Here is a 15,288-nt window from a genome sequence, read left to right on the forward strand (position 1 = left end):
CATTTCAAATTTTGCAGGAGCAAACAGGCCAGTAAGAGTAAGATTTACAGAGTGAAAGGAGGATGGAAAAGAAACAGCAGAAATGGATTAGGCACAGAAGGAATTAAGCAGTAGGATATGGACTAGGCTGGTAGAAGGAAATGCTAGTAGGCATAAACAAAGATAAGCCACCTCTTATTTTCACTACCAAAGCAGTTTGTACATTTCTTCCCCAAATGCTTTTAGCTTTCCATTGTGTTGTCCTTTGTGCCCAAACTTCCTCAAACAGATACTTAGGCCACGTCACTTTCCCTTTTCAAGGATCTTTAAGGCCCACAATAATGATGATAGCAATCAGCTGAGGGGCAACTAGGAAAAATCCATCATTCATGTTATGCATTTTGGAAGAAACATTGGAGCAGGATACTCCAATTATCTCCAGACCAAAGGGTCAGTTTTGGAATTCATGAGCAGCCAAATATTAAGCCTATTTTCAATAATTTGTTTAAAAATGAAATAAAAGATTATTTGGTTTCAAAGATTTCCATCTCAACAAAGCTTTGGTTCTGATATGATCAGAAATCCCAAACTTTACCTTGTCACAGAAAGATTAGAAATTTATAGCTTGCAATAAAAATAAATAATAAATAACTAACCCAGTTATTTGTGTGTAGGAATGACTGCTTAGTTAAAAACACCCTCTCTGCTCTTCTACTCTCATACACCCACACCCATGTTCAAGAGGCAGGCTCCTGGCTGGTATTTGAACTCAGAAAAGGGAAGCCACTTCCTCATTAAGACATACCCAACTATGGTAATAACATGGAGAGCCAAAAGTAGTAACAGATTTATTATTACCACAGTGTGGAAATAAAATGTTTTTTTTTCCTCTGTTACTCAATCCAGTTAATTATCCATGCAAAGTAAAGTTATTCCTGGCAGGCAGAGAGACAAAACTAACTTCAAAATGCTGGGGGTGGAATGGTTGTTATTCAGGAGAAGAAACTAAATAGTTCAGTAAATTAGCCCAGATAGATACACACTGGGATTGGTCTCTAGAGATTTTAAATACCAAATTCAATGCTTTTAGGCTTATCATACCTTTTATTTAATACAAAAAGGTCTGATCAGGGACTGCATCATATCCCAAAGACACTACAAAGAGCTAATTTTTTCAGAGTGCCCTGAGGGTAACAGGAAGAATTACAGAAAGCTTCAAACCATTCAGCTCCCACAAGTATCTCTGCATTCTGGACTTTCACTTAAGCAACAAAGCACAACCAGTCAGGAATTTGTGGTGGTTACTGAATATTTGAACTGGTATTACAAAGCACAGCACTAAATGCTTCAATAGCCCAAGATTTTCCTGGAAAAGCATAGTCTGATTTCTGTGATGGGAGAACCAGGCTCAGATTGCAGCATCTTCTTGATGTTATTGGCCTGGACACAGCTCAGTCTGAAAGGCCATACACCCCACGCTCCGGAGCCATTCCAGAGACACTTATATTTGCTCATGAAGCTTATTTGTTCTAGCAAATGTCCCCACAGTCAGATTTCACCTTGGGAAAACAGTACCTATGACAACAATTGGAAGTAGGAGAAATTAAGCCATATTGGGGAGGCGGGCCCAGACCAACAAAAAACACATATATAAAGGGCTGAAAGTGAAGAAAACCACAGAAGTCATTCAAAGTATTTATTTCAACTGCCCACAGACACTGTGATTCTATAAACAATGAATGAAGGGAACACAAATGAACACTATGGGAAAAGAAACCCCTCACATTTTTTCACTGTAGTAAAATACAGACCACCAAGAACAGTTTGACTCAAATACCCAGCACCAGTTCCCACACCAGAGCTGTTATTGTTGGCTTTAACGCCCAAGCCCAACAAGAACAGTCAGAACATGCATTCTGCTAATGTTTGAATAACCCTTGCCAATAAATTGATCTCACAGCAGCAAGGCTGTAGGAGATGGTTAAAAAAAGGAAAGGAAAGACACTAAAAGCAGCGCTCCTCTTTTAGCATAAGTGTTCAGTGGAAGCTCTTTTTATGTCCTTATTTAAAATGGATTGTTTCTTTTTTCTCTTAAGAGGCAACCCAAAAGGGCATTGGTGAACATCTGTAATTTACATGCAAGGGAGACAACTGCCAGAAAAATACAGATTCCACAGATGTTAACCCAGAGGACAGCCCAAATTAAGCAAATCTCTAAATAAGGTCTGGAAGGCACTTTCTGAAAAGCAGCATTTTTCCAAAGTAGGCAATTACAGCTGTCAACTTAACCCCAGTCTAACAGGCAACATTCTACACTTACCTGGCTACCCTACAATAAATCCATCACTTCTGTAGGTAAAAAGGATAAACAGATCATTGAGACAGCATGGTTACACACATTTGGGAACAATCCATAGTATCTTCTGTATTTACCTTTTGTTCTCTCTTATCAGAGAGAATATTTTGAGATATTGAAATGGGCTCAACTAATAAGCCTGAAACTCTCATTAATTCACAAAGCAGATTCACTGTGGCAATAAATGTTTGAGGCTTCTGATATGTCAGGCTAACAGCCCAGTCCAAAGCCAAGCTAACAGAGCTGTACCGTTCCAAGGGCTTGAGCTCATATTTCTACATAGCATCATATTCTATAACTGCTATCTCAGAAGCACCTTAGGTATCCCCTGCACAGTAGGGTTATAGTCTACACCTACAAATCAACTTCATCATCATTTCCCAAACTGCTGAGGAAGCAAATTTGCACAAAACATGAATGGAATTTGTAATTTTATTCTTATATGAACATTTCTTCTTCAAGAAATAGATATAACTTCCACCTCCAGAAATGGGTCATAACATCAAGGACAATACTGACTTTTGATCATTCTTTTCAGGTACCTTAATTTTTCCCACTCCTCATCACACATTCACCTGTTTGTAACATTAACTCATGAGGTGCACACATGTACACCAAGCCACAAATGCAATGAAAACAGAACATAATGAATGATTAAAAATACAGTAAGTTTTTTAATAGTTTTGTCCCAATATAACCACTTTCCTCAAGCCATTTCATACTTTCGATCTTTTCAGTCCTTTACAGACTCCTAATATTAAATGGGACTCTGTATCTTTAATTGTTGAAGTGATTTTTTCATCTCACACAAGTAATCCTTCTCCATAGTACAGTCTCTTTAAGTTATAAATAAAACACCCAACTATTTTCTTTTTCCCACAGATGAGAACATTAAAACATTGACATTTTAATCTGTTCTATACAAGAGTGAGTTGTGTCAGCACACTGCTTCCAGCTACAACAACAGAAAAACCCAAGTTTAATTAAAGACAGAGTGGAGAAGCTGCATTGTGGTGTCTGAGCCACAAAGATGCATTGTATGATCTCTTGCTCACTCACCATCTTTGAGCTCAGTTTCCTCTTTGGATGACTGCTTGGCAGACAAAAGATGATTGAGAAAAGAGGGGAGGGAGGACAAGAAACAAACGTTTTTCAGATGGGAAATCAGAAAGGTAAGACCATTTATCTGGGATTCATAAGCATTATAAAGTTCACCCAGAAAACAGTAAAAGCATGACACAAATGCTCCTAATGCAAGGACATACCAGAAGTCAAACACTTCCACATCAGTCTTGCAATCCAAAGCTAGGGCTTGCACTGACCAGTTTGAGGTTTAATGATGTGAACTAATATCCATTTCTGTTTGACAAATTAATTTCACCAGCAATTATAGAAAACTGATGCTAAACATTCCAAAGGCAAAATGCTCCATTTTTAAGGATAGTACAAAACCCTGGCTTTCCACTTCTGAGTAAGCAGCAGAACAAGAGACGTACAGTCTACAAGGTAGCATCTAATGCTTCTGGTAGAAATCCTCGAGTCATTCATCAGCAGGACTGCTGGAAGAGAGCCCAGCGAGGCTGCCCTGTCCCATGACAGAGGAGAAAGTCTGCAGGGAACAGAAGGGAGAGGGAGGAAAATTAAAGGAGACTGCTCAGTTACATCTACAGTTCCCTTCCCTTACGCCCATAAATGAAAAAATTGGAGTTTCTCAAATCTCAGGTTATTCCTATCAGCATTTCCTTGCTTCTCTCCTGTCAGTAGCACCAACTGGCATGCTTCCAACATCCTGCCACTGTCAGGCCCCTGCTGCCCTGTTTTCACAGCTTTAAAGAAAGGCAATATGCAAGGAGAGGCTGAGAACACTACCTCTGTTCAGCCTGAAGAGAAGGCTAAGGGGCAATCTGATCGTTGTCTTCAACTACCCGATGGACAATTATATGGAAGAATGAGCTAGGCCTTTCAGAACTGCTCAGAGAAAGGACAAAAGGCAACAGAAAAAAATTACAGACAAGAAAATTCTAACGAGATAAAAGGAGAAATTCTTCACAGCAAGTGTAGTCAAATACTGGAACAGGTTGCCTATGTAGGCTGTTGAATCTTCAGCTGTGGAAATACTTATAAGTCTACCTAACATAACTTCAGTGAGCCCTGCTTTGAGCAGATGGTTGCACCAGATGTCCTCCAAAAGGGTCTTTCAGCCAAAATTGTTCAAATCCACCTCTCATACACCTGCTACTACATGGAAAATGGGAACAGGCAGATAAGTGGAAAAGAAATCCCCAATAACAAACGACATATGACACTGCAGGTTTAGAAAATACACCTTTGAGGCTCACTATCCCTGTGTTTAGACTGCACATGCTAATAGTTCCCAAACAGCATCAGAATTCCTCACAAGCATTTAGAATGACTTTTATCATAGATGATAGCCTTAGGCAGTCCTAGGAGTCTTATATTTCCAAGTCAGGAACTTACTTTTATATTAAAATTGTAACACTAAAAAAAAAAATGATTCCAGACTTGTTAAAAAACAAAAGACTTATTGGCCACACAATATTTCAAATCTTTGGAAATTAAAATCAAAACACAGCATCCAAGAGCTATATTTGGTAGCTTCTTTAGACTTGCATCTGGAACATCCCAGTAGCCATCAAGCTGCATGAGAACTGCTCCTTCCAAACTGCAGATGCATTCAATCACCCTTAAGTCTAAAACTAGCCATTTACTATGGGTTTATAAATTACCCAAAGAGAGGTGCTATTAGATATTATTTAATAATGTACATGTCAAAAACACTACAAACAGGAATATCAAGAAAGCAAGACAGTTTTCTTCACTGTACAAGCAAGACTCCTTGTTTCTAATGACTTAATTTTGCTAGCATTTTCACATCCAAATCCTCTGAGGAACTAAGGTTACCTCTTAGTAATATGCCAATTTTTTTCCATGTCAATTTGCAACATCCAAACTCACTGGCTGGAGCAGCAGCATCTTGAGAATATTTTCAGAATGGTTGAGGTTGGCAGGGACCTCTGGAGATCATCTGGTCCAATCCCCCTGCTCAAGCAGGGTCACCTAGAGCAGGCTGCCCAGAACCATGTCCAGATGGCTTTTGGATATCTCCAAGGATGGAGACGCCACAACCTCTCTGGGCAACCTGTTTCAGTGCTCCGTTGCTGCTAGTATCTGATCCTGCGCTCTCAAAATTTATTTCAGTTCCAAAGTGAAAGGACAACAGTTAGTCCAAACTGGTGTCCTTAAATGAGAAGATAATGAGAAGTGAATAAGAGTTTTGTAAACAGCAACAAATGGAAATTAGATATGTAGAAAGTAGAAACAAAGAATAGAAACACTGTTCTTTAACATTACTATAAGGATCAGCATCTACTAGTGTTTGCAGAACTCAATGCCAGTCTAGTCTCAATTTAATGAGGCTATGATTACATATTCTAAAAATAAACTTAAAGTGTAACACTTATCATACCATAAGCCACAGGCAGTCATAATCTATCTTCAAAACTTGCAAGGAAGACTTTTCAACTGGCAGGCTGAACAAATAGAAATACAGAGGAAGATGTAAAGAGCAAAAAAATTCGATTTACCAAAAAAAAGGTTATGGGCAGGGGTGTAAAATGCCCCCTCTTTCACACAGAATAAGAAATATCTTTACATCAAGTAATAGGAAAAAGCATTCGAATTCTTGGCCAGCTTCTCAAAAAGAAATCTAGCTCTCATTAAGACACTCATAGGATAGCCAAATTTTCATACCAACTGAGCATGCTAGATTAATGTTGGGCCAGATTTTCAAAGAAATCTGGCAAACAATTATGGATTCTGAGACTTTGAAGATACAGCCACATGTACTGCATTCCTGCCTAACAGAAATGCATCTCCTGTTTGCACATGTACCAGCTTCCAAGAGGAAAAAAATGGCACCTCCTCCTGGGGTATTGTACCTGATATAAAAAGCAAGTATCAAGTCTCTGCTCATGGGGTACCTTTGCTGAAAGTGTGAAAACTTACTTATACATATGCTTTGCTCAGTAAATGGGCATGTGTTACCATATTTCCATTTAAAAGCATGTCTAATGTGTGTCAGCTTGATAATTTTTCCTGTGCAAAACTACTAAATTTTGAGATTTGTGAACATCATTTTATGAAGAAATTTCACAGGAGCACTTTCCCTGTTGTCTTCTTGACAAGAAAAAAAACCCTAACAAAGTCTGTGAATCCAAGTCGAGACTTCAGAAGTCCTTCCAGACAATTGAAAGCAGGATTTTCCAACCAGGCAGCTGTAGTTCATTAGATCCGCCATGGACCGTGAAAGCCACTTGCCAATAGTGTCGAAAGACTATAACTCATTTCAATCTCTCTGAAGAGGACAGCTCTCTGACAAAGCATTAGCTAAAAACAGAGTTTGGGGCTCTGACTAGAACAGCTCGGCGCACAGGCGGAAGTTCAATATTGAAAGTGAAGCTGAGCTGGGAAGGCAGATTGATGTCCCAGATTTTCATCTTCAGAGATCCAATCTTCCACCTAGATTATAAAGGGAAAAAAATGTTTTGGCAATAGCAATAAGCTTGCTGTGTATATGATAATTACACCATTTGACATGGTGGAAGCATCTTTCTGAACAGCAAATTTTCAGCATCCATTTAAGTCTTGCTAATCTCTGCAATTGACAGCAAAACACTCTCAGTTCCAGGTAGTATTATGCTGTGGTCAGACATCACATAGCAAGTTATGCATCTCACACAGAAGAGAAATATGTCTAGTGGACCAGGCCTTTACTACCTTATACCATAAACATTTGAATTGACACCCCTGGGTACGCCAAGTCTAGTATCCTGTATGAAATAGTGGCTAGGAAGAGTTGTCAAAAATTCAGCAGACGAACTAAAAATGATGATTTCTCCATGAATGTCTGTTAAACAAACAGCTGCCACCACCCCCCAAATACCCTCTAGAGATTAGTCTAAACTTTAAAGCAACACAAAAGGACTTGGCAGAAAGCACCTCCCTATTCATCTGTGAATCAGTAACTCACTTTGTACAGTTCATGAGGATTCAATTTTTAAAACAATGTTTTCACAGATTACCAGAGAGCCCAACTCATTTTTATTCCCAACATTCACGTTCCTTTGGAGGAGAAAAATTTTGTAGAAAGTTACAATGAAGCATGATGAATATACAGCAAATAGCATAATCTAATCAGATTACACACTTATTTTATTAGGATTCCAGAAAAGTAGGAGATTATAGTTTACAGGAGAGACATATTGCAATATAAGTAACATTATGCTCACAATAAAATTAACTTTTTCAATAATGTTTTGTTCTAATTTCAGTAAGTGGAAAAGACTGCCAGCATGACCAGAGAGCCAGTATTTTCACAGCCTAGATAAGTGACAGTTACAAGTTTCCTCTTTGTATAAGAAAGTACTTTTAAGAAAGGCCTTTAATAATCTGATGTCACAAAAGCTACCTTAAATGACCCTATATACACTATTAAAGCCCAACTCTGTAGTACAGAAACACGTAGCAAACAATGATCGTTTGCTCTTATTGTACAACTGCACATCAAAGAATCCTTTCCAAGAGGATGCCAGAGAAAAGGCATTCAATAGTGAATTTTATGAGGGAAGGAGAAAAAAGCCAGGTAGTTCAACAGATTCCTGAAATCCCAGGAGTGGTCAATAAATCGACTTCTGCTTCACATTATATGAAGAGGCTGTACTTAGCAAATCACTGTGTAAGCTGCCTCAATAACAGCACTCCTGCTATCAAGTTTACTTGCAATGATTCCAACAAAGAAATTAATTTCTTAGATGACAGGAAAAGGTTAGCTAGAATGGGGAAAACACAGGAGACAAAAATTTCCACTAATAAAAAACAAATATCTGACTCTGAACTGAATTTGAAGCTATCTTCTTTCCTCTGAAAGATCTGAAACCCCTACAGCCCAAACGCTAGAGCTAAGAAAACATCTCACAATTCAAACGCCACACTTCTAGAAATACAAGAAAAGTATAACAAACTAGATCTTTTTTCAATACGTGATTCACTAGAGCATCCACATCCACACTGTTCCTCAGGCAAGGCCCATAACAAGATGGTATACCTTTACTGCAGCCAAAACTGCAGACTTGAAAAAGGCAAATCTCACTTCGAATTACTGGTTGATTTACTCCTTCCCAATATAAAACTGCAAGAGCTTTCCAGATCTTAGAATATGCCCTTATCACATGTCATAGCATAGAAGCGATCCTCAAGACTCAAGCAAGTAATAAAATCCATACCTTCCTAGTCATCTTACTGATTTTAATGATCTGTTTATACCCCAGAGACATTCAACAAGTATCAATCACCCATCTTATTTTCCAGTTAAGCCACATTTTTTTCATAAATATTTCCATGAAGGAACACCATTTTACTCCTTTTACTCCTTTATTCCTCTTATACTGTAACACACAACCTTTAATGATTACTTTCACTGATTTTAAAAATCATTATACAAAAATGGACTATCTTCCTCTATTGCCCAAAGATTTACTCCTATCAGTTACCTTAAGGCAACTCAATCAGTTTGACATGTAAGAACAACATGATTTAGATATAGGCATCAAACAATTAGCCTCTATGCTAGATGGGTTGATTATAGCACTTCACTTGCATGATCAATTTCTATAGATTTGGTTTTAACTGTAAAAGTTTGTTGAATTTCTGTATTTAATAGCTGCAAAAGTTAACTTCAAAATATTAATCAAATATAAACCAATGTAGTCCCCCTGAAATAATAACCCAAAGAGATTTTCCCCCTCGGCTTCTATCCCATCTTCATTCATCTAGCCACAGATGCCAAAAACAGTGACAAGGCCTTCAAGGTCAAAATCAACCATTTAATGCTGTCGATTTGGCCTGTTAAATAGAGGGACTCTAGGAAACATCATACTGATAACAGATTAATGCAAGCTGAAGTCCCACAGGAAGTCATATGACTCTGCTAGGACATTTATAAATTGAGTAGCTTGAACTAGGTCAAATGGGAAAGAGTTAAGATCTAGGTTTTGATTTCCATGGTGATTAGAAGAAAAGAGCTTGTCTGAAGAGCCGTTTGGACCATTAATGCTCATTTTTAGTATGCCTTGGAAAACACAAGATATTTGGGAGTACAGAGAGAAACAGTAACAGTATTTTTTTAAAAAGTAGATGAGGTGACTTGAGTAACTAATCTGGTCTGTCTGACACTGATCTCAAAGTAACAGAATGGCCAATACAGGATTCTAATTAGAAATAATTAAAGAGGGTAATATAATACTAATGATACAGATTGAAAAAATATATTCTTGGACTAGCTTGATCTTTAATTAAAAGTTTGTCACTAATCAATAGTACAGATATAGCAGATTTTTGTAAAGCAGTTGACATGATGCAAAATGACATTTCAATTAAGAAACTCAAAATCAACATGACACACACCAAGTGGGTTAGAGACTGATAGGCCTCAAAATGTAACTGTAGATGAGGTCAAACACTACATCAATGTTTTCAGCCTTCATCAATTAAAAATAGCACAAAAGAAAATGGGTTCTTTTACACCACCTTCAAGAGCTTGACCCTTTATTATTAAGCATTTTTGTCTCTGCCCTGTAAGAAAGCATAAGATGATTACCGAACAAATTTACAGATTACAGAGCAATAAAAACAAGGGTCAGTGATAGAAAAACTCTTTAGTTTGCCTGGTAAGCAAGAGTCGAGCAAAGATCACAGTTTTTAATATAGCTAAATGTAAGAAAATATGTCTAAGCCACACTTACACATTGGAAGCCTATCCCGAGAAGCAGGTTTTCTGAAAGGTCACTGTAGAAAAACATTTGAAGGCAGGCTTCAGGGAGATACTGTGGGTAAACAGGACTATGGAGATAATTTTACTTTCAAATTTCCTCTAAAGCTAAAATTACACAAGTGAGGCTTAGCTGGAAAACAGCAGACAACAGCAGGTGGCAGAAAGGGTCACGTGCCACACAAGGTGAGAGAGGACCTTTGTGGTGAGTCGAAGAACAGCCAGCATAGGGAACAGAGAAGAGCGTGGGGCTGGTAGGCTTCCTGCCCACATTCCCCCCCCTCTTGCAAATACAAACAAGAATATAGGGATATGTTTCCTTTGGGAGGTCCCAACTTCTTCCCTTCACTTCCCCTCTCTCCCTTCTGTATCTGGATACAAATTCAAATCTCTGAAAAAACAGGAAACACGTAGTTAAAGAATTTACTGTTTTTGTGGGCTGGTGACTGACCCAGCCCATACAGGGAAAGGAAAGAAAATACAGAATGGCTGAGCCAAAGGCATGAATGTATAGCTTCTCCATGAAGGAGGCAGGACTTCGGAAATAAGCATGTGATCTTCTAATAAGCTACTGCCAATAGCATATACAGCATATTTTCTTTTTTAAAGAAAGACTACTAAAGTCTTTGGGCCAAGGTGAAAAAATAAGCTGGAACTGTTAGTGGGAAGCTATATGTTATAGGAGGCAATAAACAAAGAACAACAACTCTTGTGTCCTTTCATACATTTCAAGTTACTGTTACTACCTTGTAATTAGTTTCTCAAGTTGTTGAGCATCTACCATGTCCAGATTCTCTGTCGTATGTCAGCCTCTGCTCTCCACATACTAACCCTACTCCCATTCCGTTATGAGAAAACACAGAGAAGAGAGGACTAATTTGGAATTACACATCATCATTCAGCTTTAGCAAGTCTAGAAACCAGACTAGAAAGTTACCAAAAGTTTCGCTGATAGAGCTAAGAAAGCTTTTTGGCTTTACACACCTTTCCAGAACATTAAATTGAATAAAATTCAAGTGTCTGATAGGCAATTAGTAAACAGTTATGATGGTATGCATCTTAACACTAGTCATACTTCTGAGCAACATCCCAATATGCCAATAACATACATTCAGGCACTCCTGCAGCAGTTATGTTTCTTCCTTTTATACCTTGTTTTTCCAGATAATGGAGAATATTAACATTTCCTTTTCCTGAAAGAAATCTCGCATTTTAAAAAGCTGTGCTTAGAAGCTACTTAGGTATGGCCCAACTAAACATTATCCCTGCTGCAGAGAAATAGAAAAGCTGTAAAACTTAGTGGTGGAATTCTCTCTGATGCACAGAATTAATGCTATGTTCTCATTTACCCATTACAGAACCTACATAGCACTCATATCCCACCCAGCCACTGACAGCCCCATGACAAGAAATGAAGCATACCAAATGCATCCAGAGCATCCACTTCCTTGCTCTGATCATACACATACAGAGGACTGGGGGGGCGCACCTCAGAAAAACTGCCTAGGATCTCTTCATGTCATAAAATCACAGCTCTGCTATGCTCTTTCAGCTAATCCCTTCATCCCTTTAAATAAAGTTGTATTTAATACATCACGCACACAGCCGAGCAACTGAAGACCTGAAATAAAGACTCAAGGAACACATGAACTGCTCGAGGACACAAAGCCACGACAAAGCTGAGGATTTACACCCATGTCTCCTAATTGCCAAACTAGAGCTTTAACGCCTCTGTTGAAACTGGCCAGATATAAATCAGTTACATATTCTGCAAACAGCATAGAGATGTGACCTCAGCATCTGACAATATTGTCAGACCCATAGAGGGGATTCCTAATGCTCCCACATGACATTACTTGTCAGCAGCAGATGCAGCTGAACCATGTTGAACAGTTTAGCTGTAATTTTAGCTGTGATCAAACCAGGTACAACATTACTTCAGCAGTTGTGATTAAACAATAGCTCCCATACAAGATCTTTTAATAACACTAGGGGGAAATTTCTGCTACAAAAAGTATTACCACAACAGAACCACCAAGGAAACCTCCAAAACAAGTTTCACTAAACACAGCCAGCCTGCCTATGAGCCAGTATCCAGCTACAGTGAAGACATTTGTGGTTTTCCTATCTACCACCTGCCTGCTTCCTCCCTCCCAACATCAATATACAGCTTCAAAGTCCAAAGGGACAGTCAAACAGAGCTGGAGGGACAGAAAAGAATCAATGGCAAAACAAAACAAATAGCTTTCAAATGATTTTGGATTCTTTAAAAATGGGGAGTTCTTATTTTTAGACTGCATACAAGTAGCTCAAGGTGCTTTTTCTTTAGTCCCCATGACAGTAGTTAAGTGAATACACCTGCCTAGCCTTGTTCCCTTCTGATGGTAAACAGAGGGTCTTAAATGTAAGTTACAACACAGAATACTTCAGAGCAGCCCTGTGCCAAAATGGCACATTTCTGAGGGATGCAAAGGTATTCAATAAAAAGCTTTTAAAGGCATATTTTTAAACTTGCAGCAGGAAAGCTTTTCTGTGTCAAGACAGTAATTCTTTTAACAGCATTGATCAAAATGTCATTCTTTTATGAGTGTACAATACCTTTTAATGGCATACAACAAGCCATTAGGGTTATACACCTCCGTACAGCAGACAGCTTACTGGAAAAATGGGAACACTGGCCAAGATACAGTCACTAGTTTTTATGCTTCTAATAAGGTACAGTTTCTTTCATTTCCCCCAGCTCTACTTCACCCTAATACTCACAAGTGAAATGATCCAAAGATTACACCAAACTACTCATCATCACTTCCACCAGAGTTATTTTCACTGTAACCCACATATTTTCCACAAGAAACGTCTCTGTAAATAAAATGAATATTCTGGCTTTCTAAAATTGGATTCTATCACCAAGGACACTCTCACTTCTGCTTTGTTTTCCTCACCAGTTATCATACTTATCCTCAAATCAGCATTGGCTAAGGAATCAAAGGTGGTTGAATTGCACGTTTTTGTTTTTAGAAACAGAAGAAACCCAAACACCTGCCTTTTCCTAACACTCAGACTTGGGGCAGAATCTTTCTGCAAATCATCCATTTCTTTTCAAGTGCACCAATCCTTTAGAAAGTCTAAGAGCACTGATGATTGCATTTGCTCTGCTTGAACAGAAGGCAAGCATGGACTCTCTAGATGCATTCAGCAGCACTTTATAGCCTTATCTTAGTTAAAAATATCAACAGAGAAGGGAATGATTTCTGCCAACCCACCTTCAAGAGTTTTCACACTGAGGGTAACAGACTGTTTATGGAATATAGTCCTCGATGTTGACTGAGCAATGGGTGCAGCAAAAGAACTTTATTTCACTCTCTGAAATACTTATGGATAATGTCAAGATCTTCTCAGCTCTTTGGAAAGCACACCTAAGCCACTAGTATAAGCAAAAGGAAAAGCAACTCCTGATGTAAACATAAAGCAAGAGTTTAAATTAAAAAAATAAATAAAAGGAAAAATTACTAGAAACAGAAGAAATCTGAGGCTATAAAATCAAAAGCTGAAGTGAAGATAATTACAATTAAGTTTAAGGGGCTACTTGTCTCTCTGATCTGTTCCATTCTGTAACATGGAAGTGACTGTTGTCCCTATGACTTCCAGTTAGGAGACAGCTGCTATAACTTGCTCTGTCACAGCAGTCACATCTAGAATTTAAAACCAAAGTTAAATTTTTACACAGTCTTTAAACATACATAAACTCAAGTCAATCAAAACAATTTATACTACATAAGATGCCATTATCTCAGAGTACCACAAAGCCAACTGTGTTTATATCTGCCCTCCATTCATTATTAAACATACAGTCAAATACAAAGAGGTCTCCTCAGAGAATTACCAGGTCGCTGTCAAATATCATGACTTGACTAGATGGTTCAGCTGATAGTTCAGACCAAAACCAAGTCAGAATTAGACATATGCTCTAACCAGCTAAAATGAGGAGATGCACACATGCAGCTGCATGAACCTAACTGTGCTGTGTTAATTAAAAGATGCTTCACATGCTGGCAACTGTATATTTTAAGAGCCAGGTTGCAAAATCTCAAGCAAACTCTGAAGACGATGACTGCCACGGGAGTACAGATCTATAACACAGACTCTGATGCTCTTGTGATATCAGCAGTGTAACAGGGATAGCAGGGCAGGAGCACGGGAGCACCAGTTACTGAGCCTCTGCCTGTCCAGCTGCACTTGTCTGGTTAAAAACATGCACATCTAATCATTCACTTTGGGATTTCTTATGCGTGTATTACTTTTAAGCAACATAACTTATAAAGTAAAATAGAGACTAGAGTAACTTCTGGAAGGCAATATAACAGGAAAATAAATGCTCTCTCAAGCAAGCTACAAGCATTTCATAGTTGATAGGGACTGATTTCTTACTTATGTACCAGAGAGCTCAGAGCAGCTCTTTCAGTTGTTGTGGTCAAGCGAGTCAACGTGTATTCAAGTACATGTTAAATTTTTTAGAAACAGATCATTTACTATGTTACTAGATATAGGTCAATGTACATACCACACTTTGCAATGAAAACTAACTTCTTGTTCAACTACTCAGTGGTGCCCAGTGATAGGGCAACAGGCACAAACTGAAACACAGGAAGTTCCAACTGAATAGGAGGAAAAACTTCACTGTGAGGGTGACAGAGCACTGGAACAGGTTGCCCAGAGAGGTTGTGGAGTCTCCTTCTCTGGAGATATTCAAAACCCGCCTGGACGTGATCCTGTACAGCCTGCTCTAGGTGACCCTGCTTGGGCTGGGGGGTTGGACTAGATGATCTCCAGAGGTCCCTTCCAACCTCAACCCTTCTGTGATGCTGTGACACTCTAAATTAGGTGCAGCAAGCATTCCAACAGGATAGAATAACTACAGTTCCTGTCACCCATGTGCAAAGAATCAAACCACAAAGTCCATCCTTTCGCACTTTAGAATAGCAGCTGCCTAGGAGTTGTATTCTGAAGAGGCACACTTAATTTTAGTTTAGTGAACTTCTCATTCTTGAACCCAAGTACTTAAAAAATGAAATTGCATCATATTTTCCATTTAGAAGTCAAAAGCAGC

At 38.6% G+C, this 15,288-nt stretch overlaps 1 protein-coding gene across 20 annotated transcripts in view; it reads right to left on the reverse strand.

Moving 5' to 3' along the window:
• The window catches only part of LOC106498818 (uncharacterized), a 131,070-nt gene that overhangs the window by 113,640 nt on the left and 2,142 nt on the right, over positions 1 to 15,288 (reverse strand). The window contains exon 1 of one of the 20 annotated variants that reach the window (XM_067302280.1): positions 13,748 to 13,802. The exons of the other annotated variants lie outside the window; for them this stretch is intronic. The gene's annotated coding sequence lies outside the window, so the exon portion shown is untranslated. Of the gene's footprint in view, positions 1 to 13,747; positions 13,803 to 15,288 lie in introns of those variants that run through there. 20 annotated transcript variants of the gene reach the window in all.

The sequence above is a fragment of the Apteryx mantelli genome, chromosome 10 (assembly GCF_036417845.1).
Source record: "Apteryx mantelli isolate bAptMan1 chromosome 10, bAptMan1.hap1, whole genome shotgun sequence".
Lineage (NCBI taxonomy): Eukaryota > Metazoa > Chordata > Aves > Apterygiformes > Apterygidae > Apteryx > Apteryx mantelli.